Genomic DNA, 18,042 nt, shown 5'->3' on the forward strand with positions numbered 1-18,042 from the left:
ATCCAGACATGTTTGCGGATTATGCATGACTGATTATGTTTGAAATTTTTTCAACATTGTTCATGTAGAAGTGTTGTAGGTTTCTGAGCAGTGGTCTGCAGGTTTTTGGCACGTCGTTTCGTCTGTAACTGCGACATACATTATCAAAGGCGATGCGCTTATGGTCGAAGTGATTATTTGGAGTATCTGTGTGTGTTGAGGTGCTAGTATCTATTGATTTTAAGTTTATGAATTCCTTTAGCGCCCCTTTGAATTAGAGAATATTATTCTTTGGTTTCATCTAGAAATCTTGTTTGATCAAGTGCAATGTTATGAGTTTGAGAGAACGTACTTCTGCCATAGCGACATCTTTTGTGCTCCGCCAAGCACGTTTTGATGCTTCTTTTCTAGACATATACTTTATTGTCCAAGAAAATACAATCTTATTGACAAAACTTGTTAAAAAATCTGGTATATATAGCACTTCAAAGAATAAGAGAAAAGAAACAATTCAAAAACACAAATACACAGAAACACAATTTGAGCAAAACTGAATTCACATATCTAATGGATGAAATATATCAATAGAAATTAAAATTTAACAAATTGTAGACAAAATAGTTTGTATAGTCCCTTTTAAAAGATGTAAATAACAAATATATACAATTTGAACATAAGTTAACGTGCCATGGCAATAAAATAATATATATCCCAGTATAAAATATAATTTAAAGTATAGGTGTCAATGTAAACAACAAAAAAACATCTATATTAAATCACAGCAAAGTTCCATTGTAATATTCATCAAGATTGTAGTACGCTTTAGTTGCAAGGGCATCTTTAACAAGATTTCTGAACTTTTTAAAGCTTTTTTCCTTTCTAATTTCGTAAAGTATGTGATTATACAGCTTTTTACTTTCATAAATTAAAGAATACTTTGTCTGGCTTGTTTTTGGAACAGGAAGATGTATTTTATTTTCAGTTACTTGCCGGGTTATGTAATCTGTAGGTTCCGGAGTTCCAACCATGTTATGTTTTTTGTAAATCAGGCAAACAGTTTCTAGTATGAAAATACAAGTAACAGTGAGAATTTTTTCTCTCAAAAATAATGGTCTACATGACTCACGTACTCCCACCTTGCATAAGTATCTAACCGCTCGCTTTTGCAAAACAAACACTGAATGAAAAAGTTGTTGACTGCAAAATCTCCAGAAGGTAACACCATATCTCAGGTGGGACTCAATCAGGGAATGATATACCATTTTTGTTGTGGATGAACTCAGTTCATTTGAAACTATTCGAAGTGCATAACATCCTGATGCCAATTTTTTATTGAAAGCTGAAATATGTTGATCAAATTTTAATTTATTATCCATGAAGATTCCCAGGAATTTGGATTGCATTTTATTCTCAAGAATTTGTCCATTCAAGTATACATTGTTAATATTACAGCTAAAGGTGAGTAGGTTTGTTTTTTTAATATTAAAGCACAAGTAGTTCGCGTCATACCATTTTTTCACAACTTCTAAATCACTAGAGATAGTTTCTTTCATATTAGAAGTATTTTTTCCATGCCAAAGGAGCGTGGTGTCATCCGCAAAGATGGTAAAACTTCCTTGAATTGCGAGAGTCACCAGGTCATTTACATAAATAAGGAAAAGAATCGGGCCTAGTACTGAACCTTGTGGTACGCCCCATAAGATATCCTTCGTGTGTGATAGTTTTTCGTTTGATCTTACTAACTGTTTTCTATCACTTAAGTAAGACCTGATCCAGTCATTACACACTCCTCTCAAGCCGTAGTAGCAAAAGAAGTTCATGATTTACACAATCAAAAGCTTTGCAGCTATGACCTCACCATTGTTGAGATGTGTGTAGACATGTTCAAGAAAGGAAAAGATTGCATCATTTGTGTCTTTTGCCTTCTGAAAGCTAAATTGACAGTTGATTATAATATTAAAAGAACTACAACTACAAGGTATTTCATATATGAAGTTTTTCAAAAATGAGTTGATTTTCATTTGTCATTTATTTATTCGTCAATTTCTATAATGCCCCCTTCAAAGTCGTCCCCTCAGATATAATACACTTGTGCCAGTGTTTTTTCCAACTCTCGTAGCTGTTCTGATATGCATTTTTTGGTATGTCCTTGAGCTCTCTCAGAGATTCGGTTTTCATCTCCTCAATCGTCGCAAAATACCGTCCTTCTATAGGTATCTTCAATTTCGGAAACAAGAAAATGTCGCAGGGACCAAATCTGGTGAATACGGTGGCTTGGACATGACTAAGGTGTAGTTTTTGGCCAAGGTGATCGAAAAAAAAAAACATTGAGCAAAACGTGTTTTTTTCTGGTCTTGGATCTCCTGGAATCTTCCAATGGAACGATTGGAATTTGATTTCGATGTTATGACTATGTACCCAAGCAAATCTTGATCGCCGTTGATGTTGTTCAACAATTCCTGAGCGATGCTCATGCGACGGTGTACCAACAAAAAATTTAAAAAATCGCTAATCGAATGTACCTTGCACAAGAAATTTGAACATTCACCTTTTGAACAATATGTCGACCAGCGAACAAATACATGATATCACCGCAAAAGGAATGCAGTCGGCAACCGCAGATTAAACTCTAGTTGAGTACCGAAACGACTATATAATTCTAGAACGATCGTTACCGATATATAAGGCTGGCTTCTCGTCCCAAGAGGGCAGTTGAGTTCAGAAAGTGAATCGAGCGGTTAAACAAGGAATTCAAATAGTGGAAATAAATTAAGTGCTAAGTGTTGTAAATAAATTAGTTTGTGATTGTGAAATATTGTTATAAATGAATTTGTTCAAGACAGTTAATTGTTTAATTTTTTACAATACAATATTCTAACAGATTCTTAATGATCTCTCTTTTTTTATCGTGAATGGTGTTTAGAGTTACTGTTATTAAGCTGCCAAAAAGTATTTTGTTTATAGAAACATCGATTTATTGAGCAGTGAATTCATTTACAAGTATTTGTCACTGAGCTCTGAATACAAACACATTTTTTCTTGCAGAGAGGCATATATTGATTGATTGCCAGCTAAATCATCAGTCTAATCGTTCGACAAGCCAATGACAATGGCTTCTCCTTCTCGCAAACTCTGTGTATTATTCTTTTCGGTCTAAATAGGAAATAACGATCGGTATAAATTGCGAATACCCCGCCGAAAAAAGTATACAGATAAAATAGGATTTGCTTGAGAAATGATTCTGGCTGAAAACTGGGAGGAGTTTATTTATCTCTGAATTCCCGGTTGAAGCTTTTTATTTCGAAAGCGTTTCTAAAGGGTTAGATATGCATGAGGAATTTTATGAAACATGGGAGCTTCTGGAAACGGCAGGCAGGTCGAAACAGAAGAAGGATCTGGTATTAAATGAGTTCTTTATGAAATCTTGGGGGAACATACGATTTCTGCAGTGACAGCCTGGAGAGAGAAACGGGGGCTATTTCAACATAAGGAGAACAAGAAAAATATCTAAGCTTCCTATCAAAACACTAAACTAATTCAAAGATTGGTGCTATTGTAATAGATGAATGTTGAATGTTTCGAAAATGGTTTGCATTGATATTCAATGCAAATACAGCTCAAAAATTACCATCAGATTGATCAGTATCATTAAATAACATTTTAATCAGTACCTACATCCGAATCTGCAAAATTTCTAGGAACCATATTCGACTGTAATCTATCTTGGGAGGTACAAATTAATAGTGTCTGTAAGAAAATCAACCAGTGTTTCTATCTATTGACTGTTTTGAAGTCTATGCTAAATAGAGATACTTTATTGAATGTCTATTATTCATATAATAATAATAAGTCTTTATTCCCATAATGATACAATAAATAAACGGGAAGAAGGCTGAAGATCAGTTGGTTGCATCAAAAGATGCAACCTCTGTTTTTCATCTTAGGCCAAAAAAAAAGAACTATATATACATGTATACACAATACATATACACATATATGTACCCATATACACACATACACATATGTAATGCAAAAAAACGAAAAAAAAAATCGGCAGAAAAAATAACAGAGAAAATTATTCAAAACTATTTACAAATTGTTGAGTGAAAGTACTAAATATATAATTGACACAATAGTATATTAGACATAATTATAAACGGTTAGAAAAAAGAAGGTAGTGATGTTACGAACCACCATTCTTATTGACAATGGGTGTACATTAGATTTCGTTCAAATAAATAAAAACCCAACTTGAAAATCTTTTGTTCAGTAGGTTTTTATTCATTATTTTCACATAACAAGGTTGAAAACTGCCGCTTTCACCAAAAACTGTATAGACATTTTTTAATATTTTTTTCATTCAACAGGTACGCATTTGTATTTTTCAAGGTTAAGTGGAAGAACAACAGAGTAGCACTCTCCGTTGCCAAGTTGAACTTCGCCCTTTATTTTCATAAATATATTTTGAAGGATTATTTTTATTTATATGTATTAAAAGACGTTATTATTATTATTATTATTATATGCTTACTCTGAGATTTCCTACAGTATGATAATATGGGAGCAAGGGCGAGATATCTAAAGGATGTTTGTAATACAAAAGACAATATTACGATTTATATTTGACCTACTTTTTCAATGCCTCAGCCACCGTATTCACCAGATATAGTACACTGCGACTTTTTACTTTTACGAAGATTGAAGAGACCTATGAAAGGATGACGTTTTCCGATGATTGAGGAAATAATAACCGAATCTCTGAGGTCATTGGTGCTTTAAACGAGTTTTTTGTTTATGTCTATGATGCCCTTGATAAGAAAAAGTACGTGAGTGCTCTTTTTCTCGACCTATCCAAGGCATTTCATATCATCAATCATAATATAATCCTGAGTAAGTTATTCTCGCTAGGATTTAGAGGAAATGTACTTTCATGGCTGGATTCATATTTATTTTGACTCTCAGAAAGATGTGCGTGAAATATGATGACTGCCAATCAAAATCATACAGTAATGAATATGGAGTTCCTCAGGGATCCATTTTGGGACCTCTGATGTTCCTACTTTTCATCAATGATATGCCTAAACATGTGAATACAAACTGAATAATTTTATATGCAGACGACACACCACTTGCTGCAGATGCTACGTCAAGATAGTGAAATATCTTCAGAAGTGGAGAAGAATTGACGTTGAAGGAAATGTCGAAATTATTTTTCTATCTAGTTTGGCACGTCTGTCCTCTTTTGTCACGCAGAGTTTGAGCGCCAGCCGCCATTTTGTTTCCTACTTAACCTCGAACGTGGGTTGCGAATATTTCGATCTGGTAATCATTAGGATTTTCGTTTAATTCATTTGTTTTTCTATAGACTTCCAATTAGTTAACACCTGTTTTAGACAATGGAAGTCGGCAGCTTCTAACATTCAATAAAACATTTGATTCTTTGGAGTATTAGAACCGATAATATTTTGGTGCTGCTCTAAAAAAAATTACTCAAGTCTTCATTGAGTATCTTAATAATTGAGGTGAAGCTGTGAGTCAGTTCAGAAAGAAAGAGAACTGTGGTTATTATGTTATACGGCAACTTTCATCCACACTCAGTACTGATCAGCTTTTGAATGTTTATTTATAATCACATCTCATACAATATCGCTGTATGGGGTTGCGCCACATCTATAAATAACATTTTTATTGGCCAAAAGAGAGTATTGCGTTTGATTCACAAATTAGATGCTAGGGAATCTTGTAGACCGCATTTTATCAGAAATAAAATGTTGCCTGTACCCTGTATATATATATATATATATATATATATATATATATATATATATATATATATATATATATATAAAAAAGGATATTGAGTGAGATGGTATTATCGATGGAAAAAAGGTTATTGGACAAAGCACTCATAGGAAGGTGGGCAAACCGCAGACACGTGTTTCTGGCTATTTAGCCTTCGTCAGTACGGTACAGCCAAGTGTAAAGGATAGACAACACTTGGTTGCAAGAAAGGGGTCAAACAAGCAAGCGAATGATAGTTTTTAGGTATTATACGAAGTTTCATTAACTTATGGTGGATGTTGAATTTGTCAGTATGCTAGCTGTGTTATTGGTAAAAGTTAAACGTAAAAACGTAAACGTAAAAACAGTTGCTAATATTGTTGTTTCTTTACCAGAGAAATGAATACTATTTGTTTGTTTGAATGGACGATATGTTCAAAGTTATATAGTTATGTGTACCTATATAAGTCTGTGTATGTACATCTTATAAATTGTCCTATATCATGTGAATGATCTTAAAGGATGAATAAAGATTATTATTATCATTATTATTATTATTATAGCTTATACTTTCAAATGTCTTCGCCTGAATTATGTGATCCATTGTTCAGATCATAACAGCATTAGAAATCAAGTATTTAAATTTGAAATCTAAATTGTAATTTTTATTCCTTAGGTGAAATCGTAGGTTTGGGCCTGTCGTTTACTTCCCGACCTTGCTTCCGACACTGACGATATGGTGAGTATTCTATTTTGCTTTTGATGTTGCATTTTATTACATACTGTTTGTTATGCCCCTCTGTATTTCATGTTTATTTGTCCTCACCAATATAATCTCATCACATAGTTATCATTAGAGTTCAATTAATTAGGTATTTTAAATAAACTGTCAGATATAAAATTCTCCAAATTATAATAAGTTTTTTGAGTTTTCTTCTATAGTTAACAAATACATACTATCTGCCAAGAGAGTACCCGCAAGTAGTAATAGTGAACCGAAGTTGACTCATTTTGTGCACATAACCTCACTTCTTGATTTCCGTAGAATTCTAGGGAAATTATTACGTCAAGATAGCGAAATATCTTCAGAACTGGAGAAAAATTGACGTTGAAGGAAATGTCGAAATTATTTTTTTATCTAGGTTGGCACATCTGTCCTCTATTGTCACGCAGAGTTTGAGCGCCAGCCGCCATTTTGTTTCCTACTTAACCTCGAACGTGGTTTGCGAATTTTTCGATCTGGTAATCATTAGGATTTTCGTTTGATTCATTTGTTTTCTATAGACTTCCAATTAGTTAACACCTGTTTTAGGCAATGGAAGTCGGCAGCTTTTAACATTCAATAAAACATTTGATTCTTTGGAGTATTAGAACCGATAATATTCTGGTGCAGCTCTAAAAAAATTGCTCAAGTCTTCATTGATTATCTTATTAATTGAGGTGAAGTGTACCTTGCAAAGATTTGAATTAAAGATATATAGATATAGATTAAAGATATATAGTGCAAACAGAATCAGACTTCGTATAGAACCTTGTGGTACTCCTTACTGGACGGGAGGGAGAGATGAAAGAGTGGTATCAGTCGCCAATCTTCGATATTTTTCATTAGGATAATTTTCAAGCAATGTTATAACTGAAGTTGACAGGCCGACGTGAAGTTAAGGTAGATGTAGATTTGGTGGCAGTTCCATTATAGTTATGAATTAAAAAAAATATCGACATCAATGTCATTTTTCACATGATATACAATAATTTTCCCCCATCTTTTCAGGATGTGACACTTTTTTATTGAATGGTTTGAAACTGAAATGTGAAGAAATCCTATTTTTTAATGTTTCATTCAGATTATTCCGTATATCTTTGTATAAAGGAGTACTCTAATAGTTTCTAATCAGAGAAATAGTACCCAATCATCAAACATATCGACGGTTTCAAGCCCAGAGAAGTTTTTTAGTTTACCTTATTTTGTTTCAAAAGTAAAAGCTCTTGATTATTGAATTGTGTGTCACAGCAATCGTAAATTAACTATAACCGTTTTATAATGTAAATCGTCGACCATCTAGTTGCAGATTAATAGAATAATTCCCTGGTAACGTATACATTTCCGAAAGGTCCATAAACATGGATTTTATAACGTCGTTAAAGATTAACTACTTGTTCATCATGTCACAGGACTACAATAAGCATGTGGTTTAGAATGAAACCGAAATCTATTACATCAAAGTGGTCGTTAAGGCAACATAAATCAATTTTTCATCTGCCAAATTTTCATATTACAGTCCTTCACATATGGACGTATCTGTAGATATTCACATTGTGTGTAATTTGAATAAAACTAAATTAAAAAAACGTATAGAATTGATAGATGGTTCGATTCTGATTTTAAAAAGACTTTTCAAATTAAACTCTGTCCATCTAAACAACAGAGTGCTCCAAAACATAATCATGCATAGCGCACTTGATCTTCCAGACAAGGCTGCTTGTACAGAGTCGCACTAAGGAACGACAAATTTTTTTTAATAATATGCGGCTGGGTATAGGAAATTTTTTTGGTTGGAATGTAGGAACACAAATTAACTGTTCCTTCAGGAGTATCAGTAGTTGAAATTTTGAAAATTTCAAACTTTCAAAATTACCATATATATATATATACACCACAGGCGTTAAAAGTAACTGACCACTCCAATACTGTAACAATGAATTCCGCCAGCCGATTGCAGTTGAATCTGATTGGCAAGCCTGAGGAGGCTTGTTTATTTCACCCAATTGATGCAAATGTGCTTGGTGATCTTGCCTTGATCACGCATCTATCTTTGATTGAGTTGCTTTGTTTGTTGGAAGGATATAGTTTTAATCACCTTGAAAGCAACATAGGCGTAAACTGGGGTGGCATAGTGGGGCAGCTGTCCCCAAAATCTATATGATTGTCACTTTTTTCTCACTTCCGTCTCGCTTTGATATGTTATCATACAATATATCTTTCTGTGCAATTTTTTTCTCTCCAACTACCCTTGAATTATCTTCCACAGCTGAAACCCACAAAACAAAGACCATGGTTACTGCATGGTGGTTAGCGACTGTTGTGATTCACTATAACTTTTTACATTCGGGCCAAACCACCACAGCAGATTCCTATTGTGGGGAAATCAATGAAATGTACCAAAATTGCATCAGCATCGAAGTTCTGCCTCGTCCACCATACTACCCAGACCTGTCGCCAACCGACTACAATGTTTTCAAGCACTTCGATAACTTTTTCACCGGTAGAACGGCCTTTGTTGACTTCATTGAATTCCCTGAGCACCAAATTTTAATGATGTCAGAATTACGTTGCCAAAAATGCATTGATTCAAATGGCGCTTGCTTCGATTAAACTGAATACATTTTCACTGAGATATTACAGTTTAAAGAAGACTCATGAACATTGACAGAGCTTTTGAAAGAACCTAATAGTATATTTGCTATTTATACAGGGTGATTCAAAAGTACTTTGACAAACTTCAGGAGGTGATTCCTCACAATATTCTAATATGAATTGTCCAAATAAATAAATGTCCGGAAACGCTTCGTTTCCAAGATACAGGATGTTGAAGTTTTATTTTTATTTTCGTTTTTTTTTGGTAATAAGAGGTTTTTGGAGTGTCGAATTCGAACCTGATGTTCTTATTGCTCTTACTAGTAGGGGGCGCCACCTACACGCTTTTTTCTTTTTTTAAGATTCATAACTTTTTTGGTCGTACTTCTAGCACATTTTTCAGTAAAAAAATCGATTCCTTTATCATATCTACGTAAATAAGCTACCCTTGTTACTAATCGCTGTAAGCAACTGTTTTCTAAATATTTGGACTTGAAAACTTCAAGTCGATCATTTGATAATCGATGCATGTTGAAGTTATTACGAATATTTTGCATTTTTCACAAGAATGCTTTGGAAATAAATTTGACGTTTGTGAGTAGTTTTGGTAATTATATATTTTGTGACAGTTAGACGTTTTGTTGAAGTTTCCGTAAGTAGAAGTAGAAAACACTTATTTTGAAGAAATGGATTATTTAAACAATAATGCTCATTTAGCCGATATGTATTTCGTTTATGGCCTTGCGGATGGCAATGCACGCGAAGCAAGACGTATTTACCAGGAGCGATTTCCTAATCGAGTACTGCCTTTAGCTCCAACATTTGCTAGCCTCCACCGTCGTTTGGCAGAAACAGGTAGCTTTAAGAGGGCAGCTGATATTATTGGAAGACCACGAGCAGTCCGAACCCCAGAATTGGAAGAAGCTGTTTTGAACGCTCTCGAGGAGAATCCAGAAACAAGCACAAGAGTAATTGCTGAAGCTGTCAATTCTAGTCAGTCCACAGTTTGGAGAATTATTCACGAACAACAGTTTTATCCATACCATATTCAAAGGGTTCAAGCTCTTTTGCCACAAGACTTTTCCCAACGCATTACTATGTGTCAATGGTTTTTGAGAAAATTGGCTGATAATCCTCAATATTTAAGATATGTACTCTTCACGGACGAGGCAAACTTCTCCCGAAATGATATCACAAACTTTCATAACAACCATGTTTGGGCTCTCGAAAATCCGCACGCAGTTAGAGAAAGGCATTATCAGTATCAATTTTCTGTAAATGTATGGGCGGCAATAATTGATAATTACTTGATAGGTCCTTTCTTTCTGCCGCTCCGACTGAATGGCGCAACTTACAGACACTTTTTAGAAAATGAATTGCCGGGACTACTTCAGAATGTACCATTAGAAATTCGTATCCGCATATGGTTTATGCATGATGGGGCTCCGGCTCATTTTAGTTATGTAGCCAGGAAATTCCTTAACACAGTCTATCCAAATCGATGGATCGGTAGGGGTGTAGAAGAACCTAACCAGGCGTGGGCACCAAGGTCCCCAGATCTAAACCCGATAGATTTTTATAAGACTCCAGTAGTGAACGAGAAAGATCTAAGAAACCGAATAGTAGACGCCTGTGAAACAATAAGAAACACACCAATAATTTTTGAGCGGGTACGAGATTCAATGACTAGATGACTGACTGCCTGTATCTTCGCTAAAGGTGGACACTTCCAACAATATATTTGGATACAATTTAGTTTCGTTTATTTTAGTTTATTCTACATATTCAAAATTTCCTGAAATAAAATGTTGACATTTCTTGCAAATTTTATTAAAACAAATACTGATTATGCATCCTTGATACAAAAATAACTATTTCGCTTAAGGATGTCATAAAGGAACGTACCCAACAGTAATGACCTCTTCAAACGAGTAAAACGTCAAATTCATTTCCAAAGCATTCTTGTGAAAAAAGCAAAATATTCGCAATAACTTCAACATGCATCGATTATCAAATAATCGACTTGAAGTTTTCAAGTAGCTTATTCATGTAGGTATGATAGAGGAATCGATTTTTTTACTGAAAAATGTGCTGGAAGTACACCCAAAAAAGTTATGAATCTTAGAAAAAGACGTGTAGGTGGCGCCACCTACGAGTAAGAGCAATAAGAACATCAGGTTCGAATTCGACACCTCAAAAACCTGTTATTACCAAGTTTCGTTTAAATAAGTTCAGTATTTCAAAAGTTATTTGAAAAAAACGAAAATAAAAATAAAAATTCAACATCCTTTATCTTGGAAACGAAGCGTTTCCGGACATTTATTTATTCGAACAATTCATATTAGAATATTGTGAGGAATTACCTCCTGAAGTTTGTCAAAGTACTTTTGAATCACCCTGTATGAATATTCAAGTCAATATGTATGTGTATTAGGGTGACCTATTTGTACGAATACATTCTCCAAAATTATATTCATTTCGTCATCAACTCGCGTCAAAAGGATTATAACAGTTTCGGAGTGTAGGTGAAGTGTTTTTGGGGCATTCCCATAATCATCAACTCTGTCGAATACTTCAGTTTTAAAATTTTGCTGTTTTATTTTCATTTTCACTTCATGTGAATCCTCCGATACTCCTTTCAAACGAATCCGATTCTTTGTGAGTCAACAAACACATTGTACATATTTTAGAACCGTCAGTAGAGACGAAGACGTCATGTTTAGTTCATTCTCCAACCAAGAAACTTGAAAAGAGCGATATGAATCAGTGACCCTTTCTCTTATTACTCGCAACTAGGAAAACCGAAATAATGATTTCAAGACCCTTTTATGAACTCCCGCCGATTGCGACCATTCCATTCGAATTGTTCTAAACGATACCGTTTCTCTAGTCCTCCCGCAAATTGCGGGCTTTTGAAGCAATCTCGTTTAGTAAAGTATCCGCGTCTTCATTTCGAACACTAACAAATTCTAGTTGGAGAGCATAATCCTCGATATTTTCTATGTGACCTCAATATTCAAGGGAAGCGAATCCTGACTCGCTTATAGATATACTACTTTCCATTGACATGGGGTTGGGGCGGGTAGGTAATGTTTTTCATGTTTTTCGTTTATAAAATATTGGATCAGAAGTGAATTGAAATGACATTTCTTCACTCACTTACGTATTCTAAAAACACTTTATTGTGTGATTTTTCACTACAAAAACGCTTTTGTAAAACTGTCACAATAAATCACACAATAAAGTGTTTTTAGAATACGTTAGTTATGGATTTTCATCAAGTATCAGCCGATTAAATCATATATCTTCACTAACTTCACTAACTTACCGTTAATTCTAAACAATCCTTTGATTTTGATAGGTATTCATTGAGCGTGTTTTCACTGGAAATAACGAAACGACAGATTTTAAACAGAAACAGATATTATACCAACATAGGTTGATTTTTCGAACTATCATTTCCCAATATCTTCCCCAGCTGATATTGTAATAGTGAAATTGACATTCTTCATAAACCTTGAATGAAATTGAGGTTCTGGGATGCTTTGAATTAATTACATATTCTTTATTACTATACAATTATGATGGCTGATGATTTCAACTCACCTAGATTTGCATCTCTTCTGGAAACTCATCACAGTAAAACTATTTTGTTCATCAATGTTTCAGAATTATTTGTTTCAGAAGGATTTTTGAAGTACATTTCGCTGAGTGATTCAGCAGCATCAGATGATAAAGATAATGATAATAATAATAAAGTCAGGAGTTCGGATCCCCTTCTCTGCATGGTCCGTGACCATGAGAGAACAGGAATTGGAGCATTTCTCTTTAGGGCAGCTGCCCGAGCAGCTGATGAACTCGGTATAGTTTTCAATTCGGAACGAGGTGACCACAACTCTGTCACCGAGTTGGAACCCATTCAGCAAAAAGCTCAGATAAAAGCCGCAGAGAGCACCTTACTTCTGCGGAGACACAAGGCTAAGCCAATTCATGGAGTCTTCTTCAATAACATTGGAGACCTTGGCTTATCAAAGCGCCTGACGTTCGCTTTTCTAAGGTCGAGTGGGCTGAAGTCGGAAACTGAGGGGTTCATCATGGCTTGCCAGGATGGTGTCTTCAACACCTTAGTCTACCGCAGTCGCGTGATGGGTATAGAGGTTCCTGACACAAGGTGCAGGTCCTGCCGCGAGGCGCCCGAGACCGTAATGCACCTGCTATCAGCATGTCCAGGATATGCGGTGTCGGCCTATTTACATCGACACAACGCGGCCCTATGAGTGTTATATTACCATCTACGGCACTCTTACGGTATTGACGAGACACCGGTATTGCCCTACGCTCCGGAAGATATTGAATCCGTTGTGGGGAACGAGAAGGGCTGAATTTATTGGAACTATTCGTTCCCCACCCTCAGGTTCATACAAGCTAATAGACTAATAGTCCTTCTCGACCACCAGAGCAAAACGATATTTGTCGTGGAGTTTTCAGCTCCTGTCGAGACGAATATCGTCAGAAAACAGTCTCTTCGAACTCCGCAGACTCTATCCAGATCATTTTGTCAAGATGGTTGTTCTGATTATTGGAGTCCTTGGTGAAATGATGTCCTCTCTACTCTCGAATCTTAAAATCATACCGGCTTGCCGCACTAAGGCAGAAATCTTAGCCGCACAGATGCAGAAGGCTGTCTTGGCTCACTGCGCTTGCTCAAGGCACATGATTCTCGGACCCAATGATCACTTACTCCACGGTGTGGGGAGTGGTCATTGGTTGATAATGCTGGCGTGCCCTCCCGACTATATTCGGGCTTCGAGGGATAGGGCCTGACCAGCGCACACTTCGGTGGAAAAAAAAATCATCAGTCCTTGAGGGTGGTGGAAGAGTACACGCATGCTATCGGTATGAAATTCGGGATACACAAATGTGCAATGGTCCATCTCAAAACAGGACGATGCAGGGACTACGGAGACGATCTGCAGCTCGTAGATGGAAGAATCCTACACCATCTGGGTGCCAGAGAGACGTATACTTACCTCGGGGTGGAACAACACCATTCACAAGAGGTGACAGCAGTGAAAAACTACCCGCGTGGCAAGTATCAGCACACACTTCGACAGATCTGGTCATCGGAACTGTCTGGAAAGAAGAAAGTTGCTGCAACAAATATGCTTGCCATACTCTACTTGTTTGGAGTAGTGAAGTGGACTCGAGAGGAGCTGTATCAACTCGACGTGAAGACCAGAAAAATGATGCATCTCTATAAGAGTTTGCATCCTAAATCGTCCGTTCCACCGTTGTACTTCCCCCGCCAACAGGGAGTCCGTGGACTTTTGAGTTTGGAGTGTCTGCATGACAGAATGGTACTGGATACAGCCTGTAAAGTCGTCAGGAGTTCGGATCCCCTTCTCTGCATAGTTCGTGACCATGAGAGAGCAGGAATTGGAGCATTTCTCTTCAGAGCAACTGCTCGAGAAGCTGATGAACTCGGTATAGTTTTCGACTCTGAACGAGGTGACCACAACTCTTTCACTGGGTTGGAACTCATTCAGCAAAAAGCTCAGATAAAAGCCGCAGAGATCACCTTACTTCTGCGGGCACACAAGGCTAAGCCCATTCATGGGGTCTTCTTCAATAACATTGGAGATCTTGGCTTATCAAAGCGCCTGACGTTCGCTTTTCTCAGGTCGAGTGGGCTGAAGTTGGAAACTGAGACGTTCATCATGGCTTACCAGGATGGTGTCTTCAACACCTTAGTCTAGCGCAAGCGCGTGGTGGTGTAGAGGTTCCTGACATTAGGTGCAGGGGCTGCCGCTAGGCGCCCGAGACCCTAATGCACTTGCTATCAGCATGTCCAGCGTATGCGGTCTCGACCTATATTCATCGAAATAACGCGGCCCTTAGAGTGTTATATTACCATCTACGGCACTCTAAAGGTATTGACGAGACACCAGTGTTGTCCTACGCTCCTGGGGATATTGAGTCCGTTGTGGGGAACGAGAAGTGCCGAATTTATTGGAACTATTGGAAGCTAATAAGCCTGATATAGTACTTCTCGACCACCAGAGCAAGACCATATTTGTCATGGAGTTTTCAGCTCCTAGCGAGACGAATATCGTCCGAAAAGAGGAGGAGAAACGGATTAAATATTGAGATTTTTCTTTTCGAACTCCACAGACTCTATCCAGTCCTCTCTGTCAAGATGGTTGTCCTGATTATTGGAGTCCTTGGTGGAATGATGCTCTCTCTACTTTAGAATCTTAAAATCATAATGGCTTGCCGCACTAAGGCAGAAATCTTAGCCGGACAGATGCAGAAGGCTGTCATTCTTGGCTCACTTCGCTTGCTGAGGGCACATGATTTCGGATTTGATAATACTAGCGCGCACGTCCGATTGTATCGGGGCTTCGGGGGATAGGGCCTAACCAGCGCATACTTCGGTGAAAAAAAAATTATTTCAACTTTATTCACAGTGAAAATATATGAATTATATGAATACATGGGGTGAACAAAGTGATTTAGATTCAGATTGTGGAAGTCTTCATTATCTCCTGGTGATGCTAACTTGGTTTCTCAAAGAAATATGAACCGACGTGGCCACCAGCCTAAAATCCACACCAAACAGAGACTTTTTCGCGTTCTTATGCGAATTGGTTTGTTTTCAAATTCGATAATCTTGTTTATTCACGTACCCATTTAGGGTTAGTTGCCAATTGATCCAGAGCTCATTCAGCGAACACACGTCGTTATCTATGGTCGTTTACCTTCAGTTCCTGGGTCAGTTGAATTTTGTATGGGTGAAGTCCCAAGTCACGACGCAAAATTCGTCAAGTTGTGGTCTGAGAAAGGCCGAGTTCTTGTGAATGACGTGAAATCGACTACCTAGGATTCTTCTGCATACTCTCACAGACAGTGGAGATGTTTCCGACAGGTCTAACGTTTTGTCGACGTGTGAGTGTTGGTCGATCGTTTACTGAACTAGTTTTCACATGGCGAATAGTCCTTTCGCTAGAAGGTAACGGAACACAAGTCGAATAATTCCGTCAGCATGAAAATTGTATGCTCGGGATTCTATGAAGTCGACGAACAATTTTTTTGCTTGATCCTGATTGGTGAAACTCCTACCGAAATTATTGAAATAGCAATAAACAGAACATATTTATTCAATTTTCAATTTTTTTTTAATATATATAATTTGATATATAGCTATAAAAATTTTAATATAATCTAGAAAGGTTAATGCAGTCAAGCTGCTGGAAAATAATTCCATGAAAATAAAAAAATAAATAGATGAGCACTTTTTGATCATTCCCATATTGATTTCAATTTAAGAGCCACCGGTAGACAGCTGTTTCAGCCTATTGGGCATCGTCAGTACCGGGCAGGCGGTCCTCGATTGAAGACAAAATGAGAAAAACCAAGAAAGTACCTACTTGATAAAAATAGCTGCGTAAATGCAAGCGAAACATTAACCTTTCTAGATTTCATGTCATTTCTAGAAACATGTGGATTCGTTTTCCGATGGCATTTCAGGTTAGCTTCCCAAATTTCTGCTACTGCAGTTGTCGGTTGATTGGTCAAACCAACACTAACATAAAAACTTGGCAAACCACCTAATGGTGTCACACCATTAGGTGGTTTCCGCTTATGTTTCGCTTGTTTCTTGTTCTGTCCACGAATTTTCTCTTTTTGATTTATATTATACACACTCGTTAATATTTATATCTCTGTATTTATATCCTGGACCCGGAAGTCACGCAGGTAGCTATAGCTGCCTACGTGGTGATGTTAGATGATGCCTGGAAATTCTAGGTCTTCTAATTGAAACCATAAGTGTGCGGTTAGCTCCTGTTGGTGACACCGTGCATATGTGATGTTTTTCATTTTTGGTAACCAGTTGTTGTCAATCTTTGCAATTGGCTGCACCGCGCTGATGAGGCCAATAGCCAGAAACACGTGTCCGCGGTTTGCCCTTGTTTGAGTGTTCTGTCCATGAATTTTCTCTTTTTGATTTATATATTATATATATTGATTACATTATTATCATTTTTTATGAATATTAATATGAAATGTACAATTAAAACAACTGCTGATATTGATATCTTGTGATGTTGAAGAGCCTTGTAATATATTTGAACTAGCTGAGTTGACAATTTCATGGACATTAATCGATATAAGCCTCAGCTACTGTTCTAGACTTCCATTCTCCGTGCTTCTTAATATCCGTTATATTTGCTCCTGATTCTGCTAGCAAAGAAGCAGAAGACCTTGTGAAACAGTTACCTGTATATTCCTTTTGTTCCGGGAATTTCAGAAACTCAGCAATGGTAGAGGGAATTTTCCCAAACGTGTTCATACCAGCTGAGTTGGCACTGCCTTTATAATTTGAATATTTCAGAGAAAGAAACGTTGATGATTGATAACAAAAGGGCGTAATGCAACGTATTTATTAAAATAGTCAACGATATTGTAAAGTTGTCACATTTCTTGGGTACCAAACATTGCGATTAAGAATGAACTGAGGTCATGAGTAACAATTTTAAATATTCTAAAGGCATACAATATCATATTCTATGAAGAAAAAGAAATGACAGTAATATTAATATACGAGTACATTTTTATACTGTTTATCCCAAATGTTGTCTCTTACGCCACTGATCCCAGATAGAGCCCCTGATGCGATCGCGGATTCATGGCAATCACTCCCATTAAGGCCAAAGAGATAAGGAATAACAACGATAGACAAATCCTACCGAATGAGCAGTATGTGTTCCGCATGTCGGATGATGACTTTGAACGCAACGTCACTGTCGATTCTGGAACACATGCCTCCGATTCTGCAATGTTTTATTAGAGAAGGGGCCTAATCTCTACTTATTAAACTGATAATTCAGTATGTAGGTTCAATTTTTGAAAAAAGATGTTGATTTTAG

General features: G+C 36.7%; 1 protein-coding gene across 6 annotated transcripts in view; it reads left to right on the forward strand.

Moving 5' to 3' along the window:
* LOC111503217 (cubilin) overlaps positions 1 to 18,042 on the forward strand; it is a 278,475-nt gene that overhangs the window by 30,299 nt on the left and 230,134 nt on the right. For all 6 annotated transcript variants that reach the window (XR_012467349.1, XM_074182953.1, XM_074182951.1 and 3 more), the window contains exon 2: positions 6,437 to 6,499. The gene's annotated coding sequence lies outside the window, so the exon portion shown is untranslated. The remainder of the gene's footprint in view (positions 1 to 6,436; positions 6,500 to 18,042) is intronic.

The sequence above is a fragment of the Leptinotarsa decemlineata genome, unplaced genomic scaffold, assembly GCF_025532065.1.
Source record: "Leptinotarsa decemlineata unplaced genomic scaffold, Ldec_3_MD MMD2_tig00026330_RagTag_RagTag, whole genome shotgun sequence".
Lineage (NCBI taxonomy): Eukaryota > Metazoa > Arthropoda > Insecta > Coleoptera > Chrysomelidae > Leptinotarsa > Leptinotarsa decemlineata.